Source organism: Saimiri boliviensis, chromosome 16 (genome assembly GCF_048565385.1).
Source record: "Saimiri boliviensis isolate mSaiBol1 chromosome 16, mSaiBol1.pri, whole genome shotgun sequence".
Lineage (NCBI taxonomy): Eukaryota > Metazoa > Chordata > Mammalia > Primates > Cebidae > Saimiri > Saimiri boliviensis.
Window position 1 is genome coordinate 44535899 of NC_133464.1, and position 26223 is coordinate 44562121.

Consider the following 26223-nt stretch of genomic DNA (forward strand, 5'->3'; position numbering starts at 1 on the left):
ACCTTTCATTTCTAGATGAACAACACAAGAAGAGGCAATGCAGTCATTTAGATAAAACACAAACTGCCTGCCAGGGATCCTGGGTTTGTTCCAATTCTCCTCTTAGGCAAATCTTTTATCTCTCTTTGATATAGACCCGTGTTCTATAGTGCACTAAACTAATGAAAAGAGGTTGTCTTTTTCTCTAATGCTATGACATAGAATTTAGGTTTGAAATTACAGAATCACAGACAATAGAGTCCTATATTATATAATCCAACTTTTTTAAGCAAAGTAAAAATTTCAGTTCAGAATTCCATACTGTCTCATTCAGCCTCTATCCAAATGCATCCAGACATATAAAATTCATAATTTTTAAAGGAAGCATATTTTATTATTGGGCCTCAGTTGTAAATAAAGCAAAAATATTTTTCTCTGTTATTTTTATCTGTTGTTGCTATTTCTATCTTGTGAAACAAAAGTGGACAGAACAACTTCTCTCCCATTTAGGGCCCACCAAATTTTGAAATGGCTTATTAAGCCCCTCTTTTGTCATAGAGATGTCCAGAAGTCATATGTCAACTTTATTTTATATTTTGTTTTTTGAAATCTTACCTTTCTTGTTCAAAAAGCTGATACATAGATTGTAAGAGCACAGGAAGGCCCAGAGACAGTCTAGAAGTGACAGAGTACTGTTTGAATCTTGCTTCTCATGATTTGGGTACCCGATCTTTTTGAATTTGTCTTTTGAGGAGTATCAGTGAAATACTGTACAAAAAGATGTCATTTTTAGCTCTAGTACATGAAGTGAGCATTTCAGGAATTCAGAAAACATACAGAGTAGTCAGGATAGGCTTTCTGGATATAATTGGATCTGAGCAGGGCCTGGCAGAATGCAAGAGTTTTAACTAGCAGTAAGGAAGGGAAACATTTTTATTCTGTATGACATAACACTTTTTATTGAATTCTTGAATTTTATTGACCTCCTCTATATGAAGAACCTCCATATTTTTGACATAGACTTTGTCAATCATATCTGTAGTCATATAAAGTTCTTGTTTTTTTAATGCTATGTTCTGTACTTGTCATGAATTTCTAATAACTTCCGTCTTGTTGATTTTGACCCACTCTTACTGCTTTGTAGAATTAGTTTGAATTTTTTCTGTCATCTGCCATTGTTGCTATGAACTATGTGTTACCAACTATTTGACACACATGCCTTCTACTTCTTAATTTATTAATTTAAGCATGGTAAAAATATAAGATCTTTGAATTGCACTTTTGGTGGGTATATGTACTAGAGTTTAAACTTTATAGTGAACTCACCTAAGAAATTTCTGGCTGGAGAAACCATGAGCAATTTCTTGCAATATATACCCTTTTAATTGTGGACTGAAAGATGAACAGGCATGGGGGAAGATGCAGATGGGATGAGGGGTTTATCTCCAGTGATCCAAGAACACATACATTCTTGGAGATGGGAAGGCACAGTAATGTAGTTCAATGGGAAGACTAGTTACTAATCAGGAAGAAATGAAAATTGAAACTGAATAGTCATTCTTCTCTTGTTTTTACAGACAAGAAACTCTCCAACTCCACAGTTTCCTATAACTTACCGCTAGAAACTTTAGTCATATCTAGAGGTATATAAGTCAACTTGCTAGATAATTAAACTGGACTAGACTCTTGAGTTTTTAGTCCTTGGGAGTGGAAACCATCTGCAGAAATTCTATTCTTCCTGGTAACAACAGCAAAGATTCTAGGTAGTCATTTGACTGGCTTGGTGTAGGTTCACACAGTCAAACCTGCTGATGAATGGATACACAGGCACTGAGTTCTTATTGAAAAATTGTCTTCTATGTTCAGAACAAGGATTGGTTATGCAGGGCATTACAATGTCTATTAGAACTAAAATCATATACATAAATCCATCATCTCTGTCTCAGCAGCACTTGTTTCAGGTAGCATCCTAAAGTCCACAATGTGCTGTCGATTGTAATTAAAGGTAACTGTTGAAGTAGAAACTAAACATTATGTGAAAATAAGATAAAAAGGTAAAGACATGTACTTAGTTTCTTTGATATGTTATTTATTTCCAAAACATTCTCTTAATTTTTTTTGCTACATTCTCCTATAATTGTTATTAATGCAAATTGAAAAATAGCATGTCACCATGCTGAATGTGCTATTTTTTAATCTGGTTTAATTTTAGAAGCAACAAATTGTAAGATTAGAAATCAAGATGTTAAAAGTTCAGAAATGCATGTATTTAAAATGAGGATAATTTTCTATATTAAATCACATGCTAATCTTTTAAGTTTAGGAAAGATGTTGGTAAAGAGTGCCTTATTTTCCTTTCAAATCTGTTCTTTCTCTGGAGCAAGAAACCAGTCATAGAGAAGTAAACTATCTTCCAGAATCAGTGGAGATGACTTGTTTCACATCCATCTCGAAGGAGATGGGACTCCTCTAATACAGTCATTTCTTTCACCTCTTCTATAATCCTTGCATTATGATAAATTGTAACTTGTTGGAGACTAAAGGTCCAATTATAGTTTAAAATATGAGTCTAAATTTTCAATTTACTTAGAAAATATATAATCTGTTCCAAACTATAAGTAAATGTGCACCAATTTGAGTTAAATATGTAAATATCTGATCTTTCTTTTCTCTGTTCTCATTCTGTGTTTTAATCTACCAGCACATTTTTCTTTTAACTAATATATTCAGTTTTCTCACTGAAAAGGGCATTAAAGTATGTAAAATCTACTGTAATATTTTTTAAGAAGTATACCTGTTAGGCTTTGAAGGGAAGGAGAGGGTTAAAGAAGGACACACACACACACACACACACACGGAGGCTCAACAGCAAATGCAGGCTTTATGTCCAGCATAAAACCTACAGAAGTGGAGAACCAACCTAATACAAGAGCCCACCACTGCATACAGGCTGGTAGTACTTACAGGTATGGGCGGGAGGGTTCTGAGCAGTATGGCTTGCTGCCTGGCAGAATATTGATAAGATGTTCCCATGATGAGGCAGTTCTGGCCCTTGTTCCAGCGGGATGTCATCATGGTGTTCCTTGGATCTTTGTCCAGCAAGATATAATACAGATGTTTCTTTATTTGGGCTTTTGTCTGCCTGTGGTCAGGTGGTGAGGCAGGATGTTTCTCAGGCCTCAAACCCCTGTGAAATGTTTCTCTTGGACCAAGGTCTGCAAAATAGTTGTAGTCTGCTTTTAAGGTTATCTTTCCCAAGTCTAACTCATGCTTTTTAAAATTTTTAAAATAATTAATAATAAGGAATATGGTCTTTTTATTTTCATTTTTCACTTTCATTTTTTCTCTGCTTTTATTGCAAAAGGCTTTAATAGGAATTGTGAATTGAATCCAGAATAGCTTACAAAATGGTGCAGTTCGTACTAACAATACCTTTTTGGATTTTAGATCTATTAAGTTTGCATAATCCATATGTAAATAAAAAAAAACACTGAAGAACTATTTTATTTACCCCCTTTAGAATTAAGGATATATATTATATATGATAGTCATCTTAAAGTTTTGCATTTTTGTTTTGATTTTAAATATATATTCATCTTCAATGTGATTTGTTTCTAGTAGCAACATGGTATCAGAGATACACTGAAATAATACCTATAATGAAGAGCTAAGTGACTACATCTATCTCTTGTTTCTTTCTTTGTGTGTGCAGAAAGTGAAAATGCTCATTCATAATACGAAAATGTAAGTCTGGTAGGCACCAAGGTTTTAATATTTAATTTTCTACATTATAAAGCAGACTCTTCTCTGCCTTCCCATAAATGCAGAAATGGATAAGATTAATTAAACATTAAACCATTATTCTTCCTAAAAGAAAAGTCTATTGCTATCATGTTTGATATACTCTCTTTCCAAGGTGATCTTTCCCAAGTCTAACTCTCATGCTTTTTAAAAATTTAAAAATAATTGATAATAAGGAATATGGTCTTTTTACTCCCATTTTTAACTTACATTTTTTCTCTGCTTTTATTGCAAAAGGCTTTAACAGGAATTGTGAATTGAATCCAGAATAGATAATTTATTTGATATTATCAGACCTAGTACTTATTCACTTATTTTATAGTAGTGTCTTGTAGTGTCTGGAAAGATAGAAAAACAAATTTCTTTGCTAACTCCTTTAGCCATCAAGAGAATACACAGATATAAAATCTCTCTATATAGAATATATAATTATATAGACTCTCTCTATTTAGAATGTATAATTATCTCTAGGTAATATACATATATATATATATATATATATATATATATATGATTCTAGAGAAGATTATATGATTGTGCCCTTAATAGCCAATTTTGTTAGGGTTTATGATTATACTATTTTAACCAGTGATTCATTCATATAGACTAATAAATTCACATGGTACCAAAAGGGAAAAAAATCATGGACTCAAATATGGAGTTGAAATAAAGCCAGAATATTAGTTTGAAATACACACACAAATGTACACACACACACACACACACACACACACACACACACATTTTAATGTATATAATGTCTATCATGCATTATTACTAACATATATAAACATAAGTCATAATGGCTTGCACTTTTTAAACCACAGGCATAATTACCATGAATATAATTATTGCAATTGCCAGATTCAGTTAATCACAAAGAATTGGTTTTGTTTTTCCCTTCTTTCTCTCTCCTTTTATTAGGCAAGGTCATTACCTATTTTGTCAGATAGTATACCTTCTGTACTTTACAATGATATGGAAGACAAATCCTATAGATATTCAGCATAAAACAGAAATATAAAAATATTGCTGATAAATAGTAATGTTACAACAAATTGTTCTCAGAGGATTGATTTATGTCCCAAGGTGGTGTCAAGTAAAAAAATATATATATAAAATAGTTTCCAGTAGGCAAGTGGTTATCACCAGGCAGGAGATTGTGTCTGCCTTTGGGGAGAAACAAAATGATTTGATAGACCAAGCTCAAATAACTTCTACTATCCCCTTTCTGACCTTTTTTGAGAGTAGGTAGTGTTTAGTAAATCATTAAACTCATGTACCACTGAAAATTCTTTGAATAGGATTGTAGGCTAGCTGCTCCATCCTCTGTATTGGAACACAACGGTGGAAGCTCAATATCTCCTAGAGGAATTCAAACAATGAAAATAGATGTAACACCATTGTTTATCCACAGAAGCCTCACTAGTAACAGAGACTCTACTTCCTACCTTCCACACTTTAACCAAAGCAAAAGTTTACAACAAATAATACAAACGGTGGGTGAAATGACAGAGGAAGAGAGCAGAAGGGTGATAATAACCCCACTGAATGTTATGAATTAAATAAATAAAGCTTAAGGAAGGTCTTTGTGGTACCCTACTGCCATAACGTTGATTAACCCTGCTGTGTTTCAGCAACAGGTCATGCAAACCCTTTGACACTATTTCTTTGAGATGTCAGTCACATTTCAATAACTTTTCAGCATGGGCTTGTAAGTCCTGTCTCTTCATTAACTTTGAATGAGGCAGGTTGCTTATGAATGCAGCCCAAAGTGTCACTCAGAGATACTGGCATTGTGTTATCTTTGATTGGCATGTCTAGGGGTTGTAGAAAAATTTCAGCATATCCAAATGGGCTTCTCTAAACACTGTTTTTACACGAGCGTTTTCTCCAGGAGAATTGGCTCGTGCTCTTATGATGATATTTGTTAATGCAGCATTCACTCTCACTCTAGGCGAAGTACATCCTAAAAGGGTAGGTTCATGGGACTGGGGAACTCAGGCTGCGTTTGTATTTCTGATTCCTACAAGCCTTTGGGGCTGCAATTTAATGTATCACATTACCTGCCACCAGCAGAGCTTATCCAACAAGCTAATTACTTTGATGAGAATACCTCTGTAATACCGTCCAAAATGCCAAAAACAAGTGGTGCCAAAGAGATCCCAAAACATCTAGTTCATCTAGAAGAAAAAATAATAGAAGCATTCCATTCATTAACAAAATGACAGACATATAAATACCTGATTTGCAAATTAAATTTATGGACAAAATAGTGCTCCCGTCTCCAGTACTAACTTCCTTGAAACAGATTACATGAGTTGCTGGTATCCACACTAGTGCAATTAGAAAAGGTACGGCTTGATATGAAGGAAAAGAAATACACACACACACACACACACACACACACACGAGATATAAAACATCTTGAAATGAATAGGAGAGCTGACTTCAAGAAAAGACCAGTGTAACTTGACATACCCCAAAATGCCCTTCCCCACAACACAAGCCTTTTGTTCTGTTGTAGAGCAAAAAAGAATATACGCACATGCACATACACACACTAGCACCCTGCAGTGTGCTGGGTTATCAGGGACAGAATCATTACCAAGCTCCTTCATCTCATAGAGATGTATACTTAGGCTGGACACAGACCAGTCACAACAGGTAAACCACTCCATGAGCAGATTCTCCCATCTCTTCCATTGTAATTAGAGAGTAAAGGACAGAGGCATCTGGATGGCTATGTACAGATAAAATTTTGGGTCCACAAAGTGGCCTTGGATGAGGATGCCTTCAGAGAACACCCAGTCCACCTGTTTTTCAATTGAGTTCCTTGGGTCAGCTGAGTCAGCCTCTTAGAGAAAAAGAGCTGCTTACAGGGCTGTTTGAATTTGTCTCCCTTCATTTATGGACCAAATTCAATTAATTTACTGTTAATCTCTGTAAGGAAAATCTTTTTATAATACAAACATACCTCTGGGACCATCATGGGGCAGCCATAACTTATATATTATGATTCGCTTACTTCGTTGTTCCCCACCTAACACATAGCAAAGATCAATTTACTTAAGAGAATACATGTCTTGATTGCCATGAAAATGAAATATTATAGGCTAAAATAGCTTGAAGACACTAAGGATATTTGGAAAGAGCCAAAGTCAGGTTTTAACTATTTAAAAAATTTGCCTAGAGTCATCCCTATTTTATTTTGTTTTGATTTGTTTTATTTTTTTTGAGATGGAGTCTTGCTCTGTGGGCAGGCTGGAGTACAGAGGTGTGATCTATGCTCACAGCAACCTCTGACTCCCTGGTTTAGGCAATTCTCCTGCCTCAGCCTCGTGAGTAGCTGGGATTACAGGCACCTGCCACCACACCCAGCTTTTTTTTTGTATTTTTAGTAGAGAAGGTGTTTCACCATGTTGGCCAGATGGTCTTGATCTCCTGACCTCGTGATCTGCCCACCTTGGCCTTCCAAAGTGCTGGGATTACAGGTGTGAGCCACCACGCCCAGCCCCTATTTTATTTTTTAAATAAGGAGGAAACTTGTCTGTTCTCTTCTTGGCCAAGCTTGCCTCCCTGCTGCCAGGATACAGGAACATAAATGCCTTAATTAATAATTAGTTACTTTATAATGGGTTAAACAGAGCTTCGTGAGCTATTCTTGGTATCTAACCACAATGTAATGCTTTGTTTTCATATTTAAACAACTGATCTACAAATTTAATCTTTAAAAAGCCATTTGTTTTTACATTGATATTTTGGTTACTCTGATCTGGTGAGTGTTTATTTTAAAGAAAAAAAGTTTCCCTCTATTTATGAGAATACTGAAATTTATGAAAGAACAGTGCTAAGGGTTGATTAAGATAGTTAAATTAAAATGAAATAGCTTCAGCCTAGTAATCAGCCTGCCACAGTGTAGTGGCTGAAAGCCCAGACTCTGGAACCAAATGATATGAATTTGAATCATGACCACTACTTACTAAATATATGATGTCACTTGTTTATTTTTAACCTTTTTCACTTCCAATTCATCAGAAGAACGGGGTTACTGATAGATTGCTAGGAATATTAAATGAGTTAGCACAAGTAACAGAATTAAAACAGTGAAGGGCACATGATAAGCACTTGGTTAATGTGAGCTACATTTGATACACACAAACATATATATATACACATATATATATACACACACACACATATAAATACACACATTTTAAAAAATTAATTATATTGGCCAAACTAAAGGGTAAGAAAATGTAAGACTCTGTGACAATGTTAAATGAAAACAAATTAATACAATATGAGTAAGAATATGGGACAGACGAGTACACTGCAATATGTGAGAGGTGATGCCAGAGAACCTATTCTTCTTTTTCTTCAGTTCTATACTAAGAAATAAAATCCAGTTGCAGCTTAGACTGGATGCTGGTCATATTTATTGATAACAGAACTTAGTGACACAAATTCAAATCCTAATTTTTAGTCACATCTCCCTCTGCATGTACGCCATGCTGACAATTATGCTGTGGTTTTTCTGTAGCTTAATATTTCTGTAACAAAGGGTAGCAGAGAGATTCTTCTCAACCTGCCATCTTTTTATTTCCTCCTATCCTAGGCTAACTAAAGTCACAGAGTTCTTAATTTCAGCCATGCCTAAACACCCATACACAGAGTGGATCTGGAGGATTTGTTCTTTAATAACGTTTATTATCTTTTCACTGGCAACAGAAATACACATAATCTGTGATCAGGCTGCCATGTCACAACAGAGATGTAACATATGACGCCACAGGTCAAAATTCACATTCCTCTGGGGTCCTAGGAAGGAAAGCCGGGTTTCAGACAGATACACTTTACATCTATTATTGCATGACATTTTCATACATCTCTGAGCATTCCCAACTTCATATGTAAGGAAACTGGGCTCAAAGACTTGCCCAAGGTTGGAGGTTTCATGAGTTGAAGAGCCAGGCTTTTTCTCTCTGCACTGACTCCAAGCCCAAGATCTTCCTACTACTTTTGCACAACCTGAGTTCTAGTTCCAGGCTTGTCACAAGCTATGTTAACTTAAAAAGTCAGTCGCCTAAGTTAATTTAGAAAGGTATAACAGGACCTATGGATCTTGGGAGCAGCTAAATTAGTAAAAATCCAATGAGGTGAAACTAAATACATTCTTGTCATTAACACAAATGAATCAAGCAAAAGGAACACAGAAACCTCTTTCTCAACACCAGTTAAATGGTTCTAGCCCCACAGGGATAAGGCTTCCTGAATAATTTATTCCTCTCCCAGGTTTTTGAGAATTTACTCTAGACAGCAGTAACCATGGGTAAATGTTGGGGAGAGATGTAAAATCAAAGAGAATCCAAAATCTCCTTCTGTTCTCACTCCTGACTCATTGTATATTTCAAAACAAGAAACCCTTTGTTTTTCCTCTCTCCTCTTCCTCCAAAACTTTAGTTAAGACAAATGAAAATTATTGTCTTGTGAGGTCAATGATCTACATCAACAAATAATGCCGTAAGAAGAAGGTAGGATGATATGCTAATAGTTTATTATGAAATTTAATAAAGAATAATGTTGCCTGAAAAGTGCTTTGAGTCTGTCATAAATTAATACTGGGCAGCCAACAACATGTTTATTGTTTTACAGCAAGGAATTGATTAAGAAGCCCCATAGGCCCTTCTACCTAGTTACAAAGTTAACATGCATTTCTACTCCACAACACTGTAAGATGCTTGAGGAAAGAGAATAGGTTATTTATTTATTTTTATTACATGTAATATTATGTGTAATATTCCTGCATACATGTTGGGTATTCACTAAATGTATATTAAATTCTTCAAATAAATATAGATGTCTACTACATCTGAGACACTCTCACTAATAATTTTTCCAGTTGAGCATAGGGTTTTCATCTTTTTATTTATTTTTCATGAATGGCAAAGATCTGAGTGAGCGTGCTTAAAACTCAGATTGGTCTTTCTTATCCCCAGTTGATAGCAGTATGGAGTACTACCTGTGATAGCCCTTTGAAAATGTTTAGTAGCTTAAGAGCGCATTTATTTTAATTTTTTTGTTGTTGTTTTGAGACGGAGTCTCACTCTGTTGCCAGGCTGGAGTGTAATGGTATGATCTCGGCTCACTGCAACCTCCGCCTCCCCAGTTCAAGTGATTCTCCTGCCTCAGCCTCCTGAGAAGTTGGTACTACAGTCACCCACCACCATGCCTGGCTAATTCTTTGTATTTTTAGTAGGGACAGGGTTTCACTGTGTTGGCCAGGATGATCTCGATCTCCTGACTTCATGATCCACCCACCTCGCCTCACCAAGTGCTGGGATTACAGGTGAGAGCCACAGTGCCTGGCTTCATTTTACTTTTTGAAATGATGGATTCCCTATTGTTTAGTATTTTAAAACAAACAAAAAGTTGTTATTCAAAATAATTGTATAAATTACAATGAAAGATTCATATTCAGTCATGGCTAGGCAAAATAGCAAGCATTTTTGTTAATTTTTCCTTTAACTCTTCAGATGAAGCATATTTTGTGAATTAAGATACTGTTTGGTAAGGTTCTTTAATACCAAGTGTCATCTCACTAATTAGTTGGAAATAATTTCTATATTAATATATATATATACATGCAAATAACAGACTTTCTATTATCTACTATGACAAGGTGTTTTACAAAGGGAAATTACAGAAGTAAACTTTTTTTTCATTATTCCTTGGCAACTTTTAATTTCTTTTTAATATTCAGAACTAGTTTGTTCTTTAATATTTTATATCTTGTTTAGATTAAATAAGAATGAAATTTATGTTTAGATAAGAAATTATGTATGTTTAGGTAGAAATGAAATAGCAAATTCATTTAAGTTTAGTTGTAGGGCGAATTCTCTTCTAATCCTACTTTCATTGTTTAATAATCAAACTAACCAATGATGAGTATCATAAAATTACTATAGTAAGACATGTATCTGAGTAAAATAAAATCAAAGGCTTCAGCTAGTGTTTAAAATGAAGGAGATAAAAACATAAGCAACAGAAGCTTTTCTCTCCAATCAGGTGTATTTTTATAAAGGAAGGAGAGCATCTTTCTTTGCATTAAATATGTGAATAGAGTCGCTGGGTTGGAGCACAGCCAAGTCTTGATTCTCACTAACTGGGGATAGACTGGTGCAGGAAAGGAAGGAGCGCTAGGTGTTTATATTTCACAGCATTTTTTATAGGAAATATGCTACCACATAAGTCAATTTGAAAGCAGCAATCCTTGACAATCTGAATTTATTTGATTTCTCCCCCTGGAAACTTACTTTTTGTAAATCAGTTAATAACATAAAGATGGGTAGAAAAAGAGCATTTGCTATAACATGCCTGGAAAGTTTAGTAGATTTTGTTCTTCCATGTTTGAAGGGAAGAATCAAACAAATTTAAAAATGATTATGTTAACATATTAAGGAATGAAGGAATGAATGCCTAAAACAGGAAATCTGCACATTCATTTTGATTAAATCTATAGTAGGACTATTTTCAATGTTTGTGTCACTAACAAAAATAATGACAGAATTGTTTCTCCAAGAAATAGAGTAAATATCATGGGGAAACTACTAATTTAAAGCAATATTATTTGACTTATTTCCCCGGAAAACTTTTAGGTGTGATAAAGTTGCACTGAGCTAAAAATGATTATTTGCTTTCTACATGTTAGTTCACACTGAGCCTTAACTTTCTCATCTGCAAAATGGAGATAACACATGCTTCATGAGGTTTTTGAATTAAAAAATATGTATAACATGCCAAAAAAGAGCATGTCATACTCTTTAAACTATAGATTCCTTATTATTTGGTATTTAAAAATGAAAAGTTAGGATTCAAAATAATTGTGTAAATTACAGTGAAAGATTTATATTCAGTCATGGCTAGGCATAGGCATTCAAAAGATATTCTTCCCTTTCTTGGGCATCTCTACCATGTGATGAAGAATGCTTAGAGCTTACTATTAAGTGCCATTTTTGTGTGTGTGTAGACACTAATTTTCTTTATTGAAGTTGAAATTGTCACATCTCTAAGTCAGTTATTCATAAATAAGGACAAAAAGAAAGAAAACATCTCAATCTGGATCAATTAACAAGAGTTGGGAAAAGGACTATTTAACTTGGTCATTTTAAAATAAATACGTGTAGAGCTCTAAAACAATGTGTTTAGAGTGTATTCATCATAATCCAGGATACCATTTTAAACAACAACAAAACAAAAATCTAGAGCTAGGTGAAGAAATCAAGGCACAGGATAGTTATGTGACTTCTATATGATTATATATACTTATTTAATAACAAAACTCAGAGAGTGCCCAATCTTTTGCACCACCAAATACAGACCACTTTCTAAACTTTAAAACAATAAGATTTTTTTAATAAACATAGGCATTTCATATGCTCTTGCATCAAGAAAATTATATTTATTGCTTTTATACAAGTACTGTTTCTAGCCAACAATTCTGAAAGGGCATAGCTTTAAGCAGCATTCTCTTGAGATTCCTGATAATATGTAAAAAAGATTAGTAAGTGTGATACAAAGTAATGTGGAAAGGGCAAGGAAAAACACTGTAATTATTCTGTAAGATGGGGGAAAAAATAACAAAGATACCACAACAAAGACATTAAAAGTTAACATTGCTCCAGGCAGCAATATGTTGTAATTCTCTGGCAGAACACAGAACAGATTTCCCCAATCCCCATACAGTAACTCACCAGACCTGCAGGTTCAACGCATTTTAAAATGACAGCTCATACTCACTGTCTGCTTGTGGGGCAAATAGTTGGATCTTCTAGAAGAATCAAGGATAGGAGCTTGCATGTCCCAGATGATAGTTACGACCAAAATAAATCATGATTGCAAAATTTATAATACACTTTCACTCTCAGAATTCCAAATTTTTTAAAAAGTCAATATTTATATTAAGAAACAGCCAGAAAAAGATGAAGATTATCTTACTAGCTCTTCGTGTATACGTCTGTTCCACTTTTCTATACTGAATCATTTGACTAACTTCGTCATTAATTAGTGTCTTCAGAATCTTACCTAGTATACAGTAGGAAGTCAGTAGTTGTTAAATAGATTAATAAGTAGATTATGTTAACAATGGAATGTTTCTTCTCAATAGAAAAATATTTTAAGGATTTTTTTTTCCTCTATAGTGGGCCAAGTGATTTCCTGAAAGCAAGTTATTTTTCTGATATTTAAAAACATATATAGCTCCTTATTGCAAAATCAACATGTTTTGCCTCATGATATATGAAAAAGTAATTAAAAAATGGTAAATTATTGCATGAGATTCAATGAGAAAGAGTGCATCAAATAAATTATCAATTTATTTTAGCAAGTATTTAAAGAGTACCTAATTGACATTGTATATTCAAATATTAAAACCTAATTTTTGTCATATTGCATGAAGTTTTTCTGTGACTAAACAACTGATAGAATCTGATTGAAGTATGAGTAAAGTATATGTAGGCAATAATAGAGCAACTGATTGGTTGTGACAAGGAAGAATTAGGGGTAATTATAGAAAATGTAGTACTTTAAACTGGATCTGTAAAATTGGGTGGCACAAAAAGGAGAAAGAAATAAGTAAAGAAGCAAGGGTTGGGTAGGTAAACCAAAGTTGTTGGTGGCAGAAAAAGGAATTAAACACTGATTTCCAATCCCTAATTCCAGAGGTTAGCCATGAGAACTAGTGAAGATTCACGTCTATCATAATGGACAGTACCTGCATCCACAAGGGTGGCCTGCACACATAGAACATTTGATTATAAATTACTTGTAGACCCAGAGAAAAACAATAATGCAAAAAAAAAATGCCTTTTCTGGATGTATCAGCCTTTTTCAGGATATCAACATAGACTCTTATTATTTTTTAAGGCATGAGCGTTATGTGGAGCAGAATTTAAAAGGCTTGCTTTTAATTCACACATTATATACACAAATAGTCTTGGGAAATAATAGAATATCTTAAATTCTTCAGAAATTTCAATATATTTTCTGTTGTTAGGGACTGTAAGAGGTTATTTGAAAAGTAGTGTATTAAGTTACAAAGTTAGAGTAAGATGAATATATTATCTTTGTTTTCTTCAAATGTTTATGTATTTTCTGTAAAAAGCAGATTATGGAAGATTTGATAATGTTAAACAAAAGCCACTTACATGCTTAAAACCCAGTGTTACCAGCCCAGCCTACTCATGACCACCTGGCTCAGTATTTTTCCAACCATTCCTGCATGATTCTTTAAAGTCCTAAGGATGTCTGTCTGAGTCACTCCACCATAGCATGTCCTAGTTGTTTAATAACCACAACAAATAAGTGCTTAAGCAATTCTAAAATACATGGGCAATTTCTCAGGGTAGATTACATCACCTGGCCAGTCAATACCTATGTCTAAGGGCTACTCTTCAATCCTGAAAAGAACATAAAACAAATGTATGTCATTTTCCTGTGTAAGTCACTCATGCTTCCTGATTGCACAGCTTTTCTGTCTCTACTTGGCTCTAAATTTTTTTTTCATGGCTGTTTTCTGTGCTAGTTTATTACTGAGTTGCAAATTCTACATTCATTTGCCTTATATTAGACAATGTCTAAGATAATCTGTTTGAAAGTTACATTTAATATTTATATTTAATTTTAAAAGAAAGTAAAATTGAAATGAAAATAATCTCACTTTACTTATGAATGCAGTGGTAGTTTTCATGATGAAGAGGAGGGGGATGTGTTGATCCCAATAGTTATAATCTCTCATAGGTGACTGCTTATAGAAAAGAGATGTATCATATATTTAAATGTGGTTAAGATCTAAACTCAGCTGATTAAGTAATGCTGATAATAACAATATCTTCAACAACAATAAAATCAAGAAACAAATCCAAAAAGAAAAAAAACTTCTAAACATTGTAAGGCTTTAGGCCCATAATAGATTTTAGGATGAAAATCTTTTATTTTTCTATCCATTATGGTCTGGCTGAAAGGACATTCCGTTTCTTACTTGATATATTCTAAACATGATCTTACACAGTTTGAGCTTTAATTCACTATTATAAACCACCTGCTACTGCAGAGAAGTTGTTTTAAATCCCAAGCACAACTAAATTAATACTCATATGATGCATGCCAGGTCATATAGCTTTTTCTGAGCAAATAAACTGATTTAAATAAGTTACTTGTTCTACATTTAGATGCTGACCCTGGTAAATTGTGGTGACATCTAGAAAATTACTTGTTAGGAAAAGGTATTTAGGATAAATAGGTTGTAGTGTGGAGGCGCTACGGTGTCATAGATACAGATATTTAGAATCTTGATTAAATTTTTATCTTGAGTTCAGGCCAATCTTTCATTGAATACTATCATACTTTCTGGCTTCTTGCTTTGCAAAAAACTATGACCACTTGAAAAGTTAATTTAAAGGTGTATTTGTATGTTTCACCTTGCTTGGCTTGCAGGAAGTCACGTTTATAATAGATCTTCCACAGACAAAGAAGAAATGCTGGGAGCTCAGTTTAATTTAGCACAGATAAACAAACAAAATCCATTATGCCATATGGCAATTATGCCATATGATTGAATTTATTACCAAATGAAACTGTTGGCTTATGCATTTCACAGTTTTTACTATACATATCCACTGTTTTTAGAGGTTTTCTCTGGGGTTACTTGCCCACACTACTACCAAAAAAAAAAAAAAAATACCCCCAAACGCAGACAAACAAAATGCAATTTATTCTTACTGCAGGAAGTATACGAAAATGAAATCAAACTAGAACAGTGAAAAAAAGTACTGACTAGTTGTACTCAGTTCTGCTAATAGTGCCAAGAAGCTAAGACATTTACTCTAATTAAGATAGCATTCTCTCTGTTGGATTTGAATGGGTGTATCCTTGTGTCACCTATCCACAGTAGAATTTTCTACAGTATGCAACTTTTGTTCCTAAAATGAAAGTGGATATTTTCCTACCTTAAAGTGACTTAACATTGCCCATCTGAACGCATAACTGCAAGTTTGATTGCTAAATTTTACTAAGTTCAGACAAACTCAGTGTTGCAAATTTAAAGTCATTTTTATATTTATGGAATGATGTTATACTTTTTTGAAAATTTCATAAAATTGATCTGTTATTATTTAGTCAACTTGCCTATATTTCTTGTGGAAATTTTGCTAACATGTCCTTTTAGGGAGGCTTTCATTGAATATTTCTCACATTTTGTGTGGGAAATCTTCAAATCCTCAAATAAGTTATATTTGAGATATGATACTTTTATAACTAAAAATCCTTTTAAATTTATACCTGTAATTAGGTCATATTAAGGAAAGAGATTTTTTAAAAATCCAATCCATCTATTCATCTGTGAAAGTGGACATTTATATTATTACTTCTTATCTGAAGTAATAATATAATTTCTGTGATTCAGAGCCCTGATGGATTTAACAAGTATAATTTCATAGAGTGGGTACATAAAACAACATTATAGATAGCATTTGGTGTAACTTATTCAGGCTACAAATGTATACTTTGCTCTTTTTCCTTTCTCTTATTTCCGTGTTTCTCATTTTTCATTAAGCCACTTTCAACATAAAATGTGATGCTCAGTGATGTTTATGTTTAGAACTCATCACAACCCCCTCCCCCAAGAACAAAGCTGGATGTTAACCTCCCTTACTTCCACTTGGATATGCAGTTTGACTTTCTCAATGAAGTTGGCAGAGATCCTTAAGGCTGAAAGGGAATTCTTCAACAAGGACAATAATGCTTTTCTTTGGCAGTAGGAAAAGATGCAAGAGAACACAATTAATTCCCTACTCTCGCCTTCAATGGCTTAATTCATCTGGGCCAGTTCACCAGAATCTTCAGTGACTGGGATGGAAAGGAATATAGAAAAGTGGATCTACAGCATAGGTCCTCAACAGAAACAATTCACTTATCTATAACCTGTCAAATTTGCCACCAATTAGTGTCAGTATCATAAATTCTTCACTAATTTGTCAAGGCACTTTTTTTCTTTTCTTTTTTTTTTTATTTGATTGGTTCTGTTCTAAGAGTATATCCTTAAAGTGCATCTTTTTCCACTCCATGTTTCTTTCTTTTTATCAATGGATAATGTAAAAGTGTGATTATATAAAGTTGTGAATAAAATTTGGCTCAGATCATGTGGAAATGGAAATTCCCTGATTGGCAACATTAATAATGGGTGGACAACACACATTTGCTAGAATGAGTTTGACACCTTGATTGCATTTGTAAGGTGCATTTGTTGTTGCTTTGGGGAATGTATGTATATTGGGCTCGAAAGAGCATGGAATTTTGAATTAACAACTTATCTTCCTCACCTTGGACATAATGGTTTAATAGTATCTTGATGGTGGATGAAACAAAGGAGTAATAGGTTTGATTTTACCAATATTGCTAGCCTGATTTCACTTAGTTCAGCTTAGAATGGGAAAATATTAGTTACTACACACCCATGTGTGTAGTTTTGTAGGTAGATTGAATAAGCTTCAAGCCAATAAGGTTTTTTTTTTTTTTAACCGAGTTGAATTCAGTAATAATTTATCCTACTCAGGTTCTAAGAGTGGAAACAGTTAGTACTTAATTTAGCAGATATTGCAACTTATTCTCCTAAACTTTTTCCTCCTCCTCTTCCTCCTCTTCCTCCTCCTCCTCCTCCCCCTCCGCCTCCTTCTCCTCTTCCCTGACTGGATAAACATTTCAAAGATGCAGTTAAAATCATCAGTTGATTTTCAGAAGTTATATCAAATTTTGTCAGGATCTCCTTTCTAAATCTTACTTATAAAATACATTTCTTAAATGGAGAGATGTCATTTGAAGTAATTTATAGGACCGAAGATAATATAATGCTTTCATTGACTTTTCTCTGGTTAATATTGTGATCAATGTTAACATATCCAGCAAGTTGTTTGCTTGTATTTTCTCATTTACTCATCTTGAAGTCACATGAGGTAGGAGCTGATAATATTCCCATATAGTTGATAGAGATCAAAGACATATAGATTTTAAAATATAAGGAATTTATATTAAATAATCCTTTTTTCAGCTGATGAAATTCGTACTTGGAGGATGTAAGTAACTTAGCCAAGGCCACATAACTAGTGGCATCTGGATTCAAAACTGGGAAATCTTACTAGTGTATTTGGTCCTAATGAAGTAAGCTGTGCTACCATTCTTTATTTAAGTTAATAAATGATAAAATTTGAAAGAAGATATAAGATATATTATTATTATCCTGATATATAATGAAAACCTGTCAAATATTTTATTTAATTCATGAATTAATGAAGAAGCCAATAAGATATTATATTTGGTCCAAAGGAATATTCAAAATACCACATCTTAAAGTCAGATAAGGAATGCCGAAATAAATTTACAAATGGATGAAAAACCGGCAAAGCTAGTCAATATCTATAGTGGGATAATCAATCAATTGCACTTCAATGGAGACTATTTGCATTTTTATGAATAGAAATTATTTGCATTACTAACTATATTAATCACATGTTAATCACCGTAAATGTTCCACTACTGGAAAGTCTACAAGGATCACTTTATTCTCGTGGGACACCTTTATTTAAGAAAAAGAAATGGAAAAGCAGCTGCAGTAGAAGGATTGCATTGAAAAACATCCAGAGATACCAGGCAGAAAGCACTTTCATCCTTCCACTCCTGGGTGGGTTGCACATAACATGCATTTTCTTCAGTCACCACCAGCATACATGCAAAGCATCCCTATATCAGGAAGCCCGGAGTTGACTCAAGGTGCGAGGCGTGCTATTCACATAGGTATGTGACCAGCTTTAGCCTTGAAATCCCATCCAGGCTTCATCAAAACCAGATGCAAATTATACATCCAAATATTATTACTAAACAATGCTGACAACCGGATACATCCTACTCCTAAACAACATATGGACTTAAGATTACAGAATAGTATTTATCTATAGTTAATGGATTCTATAGCATTGGGAGATCAGCATGTAGTCAATCCAAATTAGTTGATATTAACCCATGCTATGCATTATTATTTTTCTCTAGTTTAAATTATATCTGTACAAAACAAAAACAATAAAATTCTTGACAAAGACAATGAGATAACAATGAATAGGAGCTAACACAGATGGGTGGGCGTAAGGACACCAACTAACGGTCAAAATCGTTCACAATTTTACCATATAAAATATAATCAAAACTAAGGCAATTTCTACATAATGCCAGTCTAATCAGATATAAAGTAAAAAAAATCCAGGCATTATTCTCCTTTCGTTTTCATCTAGCACATCGTTTTCATCTATTTTCTAATACAGGGACACATTTGTTACTGACTTTCTATATTTATCTCCCCTCATCTTTTACAGATTTTAGTTTACAAAGTTAGAATGCACAGAAGGAACTCTTGCATAGGGGACTGTGGCAGAGTTCTGGAGTTGATGTCAAACTCTTTATTTGTAAACATCATTGAAATTTTACACACAGCAGTACTTTGCCTTATAGAGTATACAGCATTTGCTCTAAAAGTGTTTGAAAAAAAAATATTTCTCTGCTCTGCTTCATTAGCCTCATTCCATTTATTTAGAATTCTTTCTGTAAAAAAAACCTGAGACTACGTTCAACTATATAATTGGCACATGCCTCATTGAAAAGAAGTGAAAATATTTTATATTTTATTCCACAATTTGAAACTATGGGCTTTGTCTACTGCATATAGTCTCAGTGGAGATATATAAACCCCAAAGAGGCTAAAATTAGTTCCTGGGAAAGATTAAAAGATTCTTACTCTTTACATGTATGAAGCACAGATTTATATATATTACATAAACAGATATATACTTTGTGTGGTATTAATGTTTCATGGATTTGACAATTCAGAAAAAAATATCTTAAAAGGCTACTTAGAACAAAAATTTTAAAAAGAGGTTGAAAAACAGAACTCCAGTCCAGGGAATCATAAATTACAATATAATCAATTAATGATTTTGTCTACCCTTTTTTATATTGAATTAACCAATTGTTTTTTGTTTTTGTTTTTGTTTTTGTTTTTTTTGAGACAGAGTCTCATTCTGTCTGCCAGGCTGGAATGCAGTGGTGCAATCTCAGCTCACTGCAACCTCCATCCACTTCCCAGGTTCAAGTGATTCTTTTGCTTCAGCCTCCTGAGTAGCTGGGATTATAGGCACACGCCACCATACTCAGCTAATTTTTGTATTTTTAGCAGAGACGGGGTATCACCATGTTGATCAGGCTGGTCTCAAACTCCTGACCTCACGATCTGCCTGCCTCGGCCTCCCAAAGTGTTGAGATTGCAGGCGTGAGCCACTGCGCCTGGCCCCAATTGTTTTGATTTAGACAGACTGAACTCAGACTTTTCTGCTGAGTTATAATGAAGCTATGTAATGTCCTTAAATTTGAGTCAAACAAGTAAGTAAATAAGGCTTGGCATATATTGTATGCAGTATTATTATCTGTGATGCACCAAAGTGATCACCTTGACTTTTAGTTAGCTCTTGCTGGTAAAAGAAGTACCTTTTATTGCCTACCTCAGTGATTACTTTTCTTAATGTGATCCAGATGTTTGATGGGCAACGTTTTGGCAGTTACTGGAACAGAAAAAACTGATTTGGCAATAAACAAATTAATGTAAGTTGTTTTTTTCTGTTACCATATGGAAAAAAAGTAAATATTAATAATGGGAGGAATATCACTTGCAATTTGGGGGGGAATATTTCTTATAGCTGACAATGTTGTGGTTGGTTATAAGACATGGACCATTGGAAATCGTCTGCATTATGAATGTGTTTTTCTTTGCTCTTTTCTAGGGGTAAATGCAGAAGATAAATAGTCGTAAATATTTTGAGTGGGTTTTTTTTTTGAGTAAAGTTGTATGTATCTAATTAAGACTATGAGTTTATTTAATCTACTCTCCCACTATACTTTTTAACTCAGTAGTGTATTATATTGAATTTGAAATTAAATAAAGTTTCAACCTAAAGGCAGAATGTTAATAAGGAATTCGCATCAAAATGTAGGAAGTAAGATTCCACCAAGGTCAGTGACATGACTTTAACTGAAAAGTCAAATATTATACGGAGATTGGGCTAAAGTTACAAGGAAAATGAAAAGGAGGCCCAAATACATACATGATATTATCTTGCAGAAGCCTTATACATTTTTGAATTTTAATCAAGTGATAAAAAAATGAAACCAGCCTGGCTAACATGGAGAAACTCTTATCTCTACAAAAAAAAATAACAAAAAATTAACCAGACATGGTGACACACACCTGTAGTCTCAGCTACTTGGGAATTAGAGATGTGAGAATCACTGGAACCTGGGGAGATGAAGGCTACGGTGAGCTATGATTGTTCAACTGCACTCCAGCCTGGGTGACAGAGTGAGACCATATCAAGGAAGAAAAAAAAGAAGGGAGTGGGGAAGGAAGGAAGAAAGGGAGGGAGGGAGGGACGGAGGGAGGAAGAAGGGAAGGGAGGAAGGAGGGAGGGAGGGAGGTGGGAGGAAGGGAAGGAAGGAAGGAAGGAGGGAGGGAGGGAGGTGGGAGGAAGGGAAGGAAGGAAGGAAGGAGGGAAGGGAAAGGAAAGGGAAGAAGGGAGGGAGAGAGGGAGGAGAGGGAAAGATGGAGGAAGGAAGGGAGAGAGGAAGGGAGTGCAGGAGGGAGGGAAGAAGGGAAGGAGGAAGGAGGAAGGAAGGAGAGAAGGGAGGGAGGGAGGAAGGCTGAGAAGGAAGCAGGGTAGGAAGAAAGGAAGGAAGGAAGGAGGGAGGAAGTGGGAGAGAGGGAGGACAGGGAGACAGGAAGGGGGAGGGAGAGAGAAAAAGAAAATGATAGTTTTTTTTTTTTTTAATTTGTAAAGTTTGTAGCTTCACATATTCTTTTAATTCTTTGATAGTGCCTTAATTAGTTAATATACTCTATTAGGCACAGCAGACCCAGTGCAAATGAGAATCTCTTCTGTACAAGATTTATGAAGCTGAGAGTGAAAGAGAGCAATGTATAGAGCAATGTATAGGGAGGGTTAAGAATGTAACTGTTCAGGTTAAGAGTTCTGCTTCTGATCATAGGTACTACACAGTACCTATGTTTTTTTGGACAAATGTGTTTCTTCACATATTAAATGACAATCTAATAATTGTGTCATATACCTGCTTTGAAGGTAAATACATATGACGTATCAAATGCCCTGCCTAGCAGAGTAAATATTCAGAGTAAGTTTAATAATAGAGATAAAGAAAATGATGATGATGTAAATAGTCTTAATAACAGTATTTGTAAATATTTGTAAATATAGAATTGTAAGGAGTATTGAGCAGAAGCACACATGAAAGTTGGAGCTTGGCTCTAATGAGAGTTGGAATTGTAGTGAAGAAAATGACAGAGGTATAATCTAACTGACATTATTCTGATATCAAGTAGCACCATTAAAAATGTGTATAACATGAATGTGCTTACTGGCAAGGTGAGGACAGTGACATGATGTAACTAATGAGTAGATGAATGAAATGCATCTAAACTTATGTGTGAACTTTCTAAAATTAGCTCTAGGCCAGGGTAATAACACTATTAATTATATGAAATTAATAACTTTATTATAAATAAATGACAGTGGTGTCATAGGAGGCTTAATTAGTTTAAAAAGTGAAAGTTACATAATAATCTCACTTTTTTGTAGCTATTGCATTTTGTCTTCGGTTCCCCTGTTCTTATCAAAGCCAATCAAAAATAAGACTGAGCATGCTAATTTTCAGCAACTATCCCACCTCCACTGAAATAACTAACAAAACATGTCTTTAGAACAATGAGTGGCAAAAAAGTTATTACTTTTACAATGGTTATTTAAAAATAAGTAATATAACAGTGAATTTGAAATTTCTCTAATATTCCCTTTAAACCCTTGGTAGTAGTGTTGGGAACTTAGTAACTGTTTTCACGATGAATCACTACTTGACTGGTGTTTATTTTTAAGACCTAGCATAGACTAGTACACAGTACAACCTATGAGTGACCCCTTTGGGCTCATGCTCACCTATCCTGAAAGCAAGTATGTTTGTTGATGTGTTCATGTAAAGTTTTACATAGATTGAGGGATCACTCGTCTAAAAGAATAAGATAAAAAATGTTCATGGGTTAATATCTCAGAATATGATTATATCTTAATTGTACATGTTGCTAGACTCATTACTTCTCTCATTTTGTGTACCAAGTTTAAGTACTTAATTTGATCTGTTATGCTTATATTTTTAAAAGTGATTGGAAAATATTATAAATAAATGTATATATGCACAAAGAATTAGAATCTTAACTCATTTTGGTTAAATAAATATTATTCCAAGATGCCATCTGAAACAACTGCATGCCATGTAAGGAAAGGGGCAGGAGATTCTATTAGACCAGGCTGTTTTTTTTAATCAGTAAGTAATAAGCATTGAGTAGTCACTATGTTCCTCATGAAATTTGCATTGTAATGGATAAGCCTACAAACCTGTGAATGATTAATTTGTATAATTTCAGACAGTGAACATTATAATAAAATGAAACAGGATAATAGGATAAAATGGACTGCATTGAGTGAGAAAGATTTATGAGTGGATAATATAAAAACAATACATAAGCCTAGAGTCAGAGAGATAAACAGACATATATAAATCAGGGTTCAGCCATTTCCTGAGTGAATTATGTTATGTAGATTAAAGGAACTTCTACTTCTGCTGTCTGTGAAAGAAGGATCACACCAACCTTGCAAAATTGTTGTGAGATTATAAATATTATGTGTATAATGCTTGGTGCATAAGAAGTCTTCGATAATCATCCATCATTAAGAACCACACAATAAAAGTCACACAGATCCCTTATGTAGTTGGGTCTCTCCTATAATGTCCCTCTTTTTTTAAGAATTGCTTTTTTAAAGGCCTCATAAAACAAAATACGTAGGTATTTGTATTTAACTTTTAATTCTCAGTGGAAATAAAATAATTATTCTGTGGTTATGGGTCTTTGCTACTCTGAAAAAGTGAAGAGAGGGAGATCACAAGTTCATTGAGGATTTTTGAAAAATTATTTACTTTAGTTTACTTGGTTCAAATGCATCATTACTAGTTGACAGTTCAGGGGCCACCTGGATTATCTTCTAGACAACAGCATACTGTGACTTTAAAATAATCCTGTTCATATTTTAATTTTCTGCAAATGAACAATTTTGCATATCAGTTTCCATATGATGAGCTTAAAAGTATATTATGACAACTTTTTAAAAATGTATGCTTATTTAGATGTGGCTTTGTCAGTCTTCTTATTATTAAATTCTTTGATTTGCATGTGTAAAGCCTTCTCAACTAAATTACCAAACCCTTGAAATCAAGGACCCATGTATTTCTGTAAAATATTACAGAAATTTAGTACACAAAATAAGTGTTATGTACATAGTAAGTGGTTACTTGTTATGGTTAAAAATAGCAATATTATATAATGTACTTCAAGAGGCATATTATCCTTTTCCCAGAGATTCATCACATATGTTGTGATTTTTCATCTCATAAATTTAAAAAAAATCAGAGCTTCAAAACGAAAAATAGCTTGTCTTAAAATTAAAAAAAAATACATCAAATGTTTGACCCAGCTTTTAAAAATTAACCCAAAGAAATATTTTCATCAAAAATAAAATATTTTTCTATTGCTTGAAAATCAATTTAGTCTTACTGAAGATATGTTTTTTGAAATAATTCTCATATCATTATAATGTTAAATATTAAGATTTTATAGAAACTTTTATTCAAATGGTTAGCATAAATATTGATTACAGGCTAGGAAGCATTAGACACAAATTTTAGAGAAAGCTTTTTAAAAATCAGAAGTGAAGGTTTATTTGTAATTATGAATAGGGAAGATGTTTGGATTTGGAATGATTCTATAAGCAAACCAATTGAAGACAGATGCATTTAAAGAATGAAATATGCCAAACTACATGATTAGGCTACATTATAAACTTAGGGAAATGAATTTAATCATTTTCATAACACAGAATTACCTAATTCTCATTGGCAAAGTAGAACTTGAAAATAAATAAAGATCCTAGTTGGTAAAAATAATGTTAGGGTCTGAACAGAAAGTGGGGAGAGGGTGAGAAAGGGTAGAGAAAAGTGTAAAAGTGGCAAAGGTGGAGAACCCACTTTCAACAAACTAAAGATTACCTTTTATTTCTTATGATACATGAGTAACCTCCATTATTTCTTTAAAAATTTCAAATTTGTGAGAATCTAAAGTGGGTTAGGTGTCACTGAAAGAAAATTAATAAAATATGTACATTTGTATTTTAGTTTCACAGCAGTTTTCCAGATACTGTGTTGAGACTACTTATATCACTTCAAGTAGCCTCCATGATTTTGACTAAAATTAACTGAATATGACATGGTAATCATGGAATTGAGTCAAACTGTTGAAATCATGCTAAAATATTTTGGTGGCCTAATAGTTATTGTTTTATGGGTCCATATTACAATGTTATTATTACATTATTGAAAAGGAAAATTCCATATTCCCTCAAATATGCATTTATTGCAGTAAAATTAATGTATCCTTATTCAAATTTATTAAAATGTTCAATTTGCCCCCACCATAGTTAATATAGTACCACTATAATTAAAATTGTAGATTTATTTGATTAAAAAATGGTGATTTTACGTTCATATGCATGAATTTAATTAGTCTCTGCTATATTCTTGTGGTGTAATCTTTATTCCTGTAATAAGTGTTTGGATCAGGCTATATGCCATGCAATGCTAATGATACAAATAGAAATTAGTCTTTTTCTCTAAAGTGGATATTATTATTGTCCTTAGATGCTATTTTCTACTTGAAATGGATTAAACAAGTTGTTTATTGTGGTGTCATGAGTTTTTGAATGTATCTGCCTCATTCCCATTCACTGTCACAATTGAACATACTTTTTATTATTTAGTATGCATACTCTTTAGTTCCGTATCACTGTTATCAGTTACTAGTAAATAATCTATGTGCAGTTCTTACTTGAGATATTTACCTTTTAAAAATAATTAACATAGTTAATTAACATAGTTAATTATTTTTAATAATTAATTAACATAATTAACATAGTTAATTATTTTATGTTAATAATTAACATAGTTAATTATTTTTAAATAATCAGAACTGCATTACCCATACTATACTGTCACGGGATCCTTGTCATGTCAGTTCGCCAACCAGAATCCTCTGTGGCAGACAGCACCTTTTGCCTGAGTATTGCTCATGTCTGCTGGGCTTGTTCCACTGGCTTAACCTGGCAGGCTGTGCTGGGTTTGCATTACCAGCTGGGATCCCACAGCTGCCAAGGGTGAGCCAGGTATGGAGCAGTGAGGGGT

General features: G+C 33.7%; 1 protein-coding gene across 7 annotated transcripts in view; it reads left to right on the top strand.

Moving 5' to 3' along the window:
- Nucleotides 1-26223, top strand: part of PCDH9 (protocadherin 9) — a 912415-nt gene that overhangs the window by 96781 nt on the left and 789411 nt on the right. Inside the window, exon 3 of one of the 7 annotated variants that reach the window (XM_074387639.1) lies at nt 1-15528. This exon is cut by the window's left edge and continues 80394 nt beyond it. The exons of the other annotated variants lie outside the window; for them this stretch is intronic. The gene's annotated coding sequence lies outside the window, so the exon portion shown is untranslated. Of the gene's footprint in view, nt 15529-26223 lie in introns of those variants that run through there. 7 annotated transcript variants of the gene reach the window in all.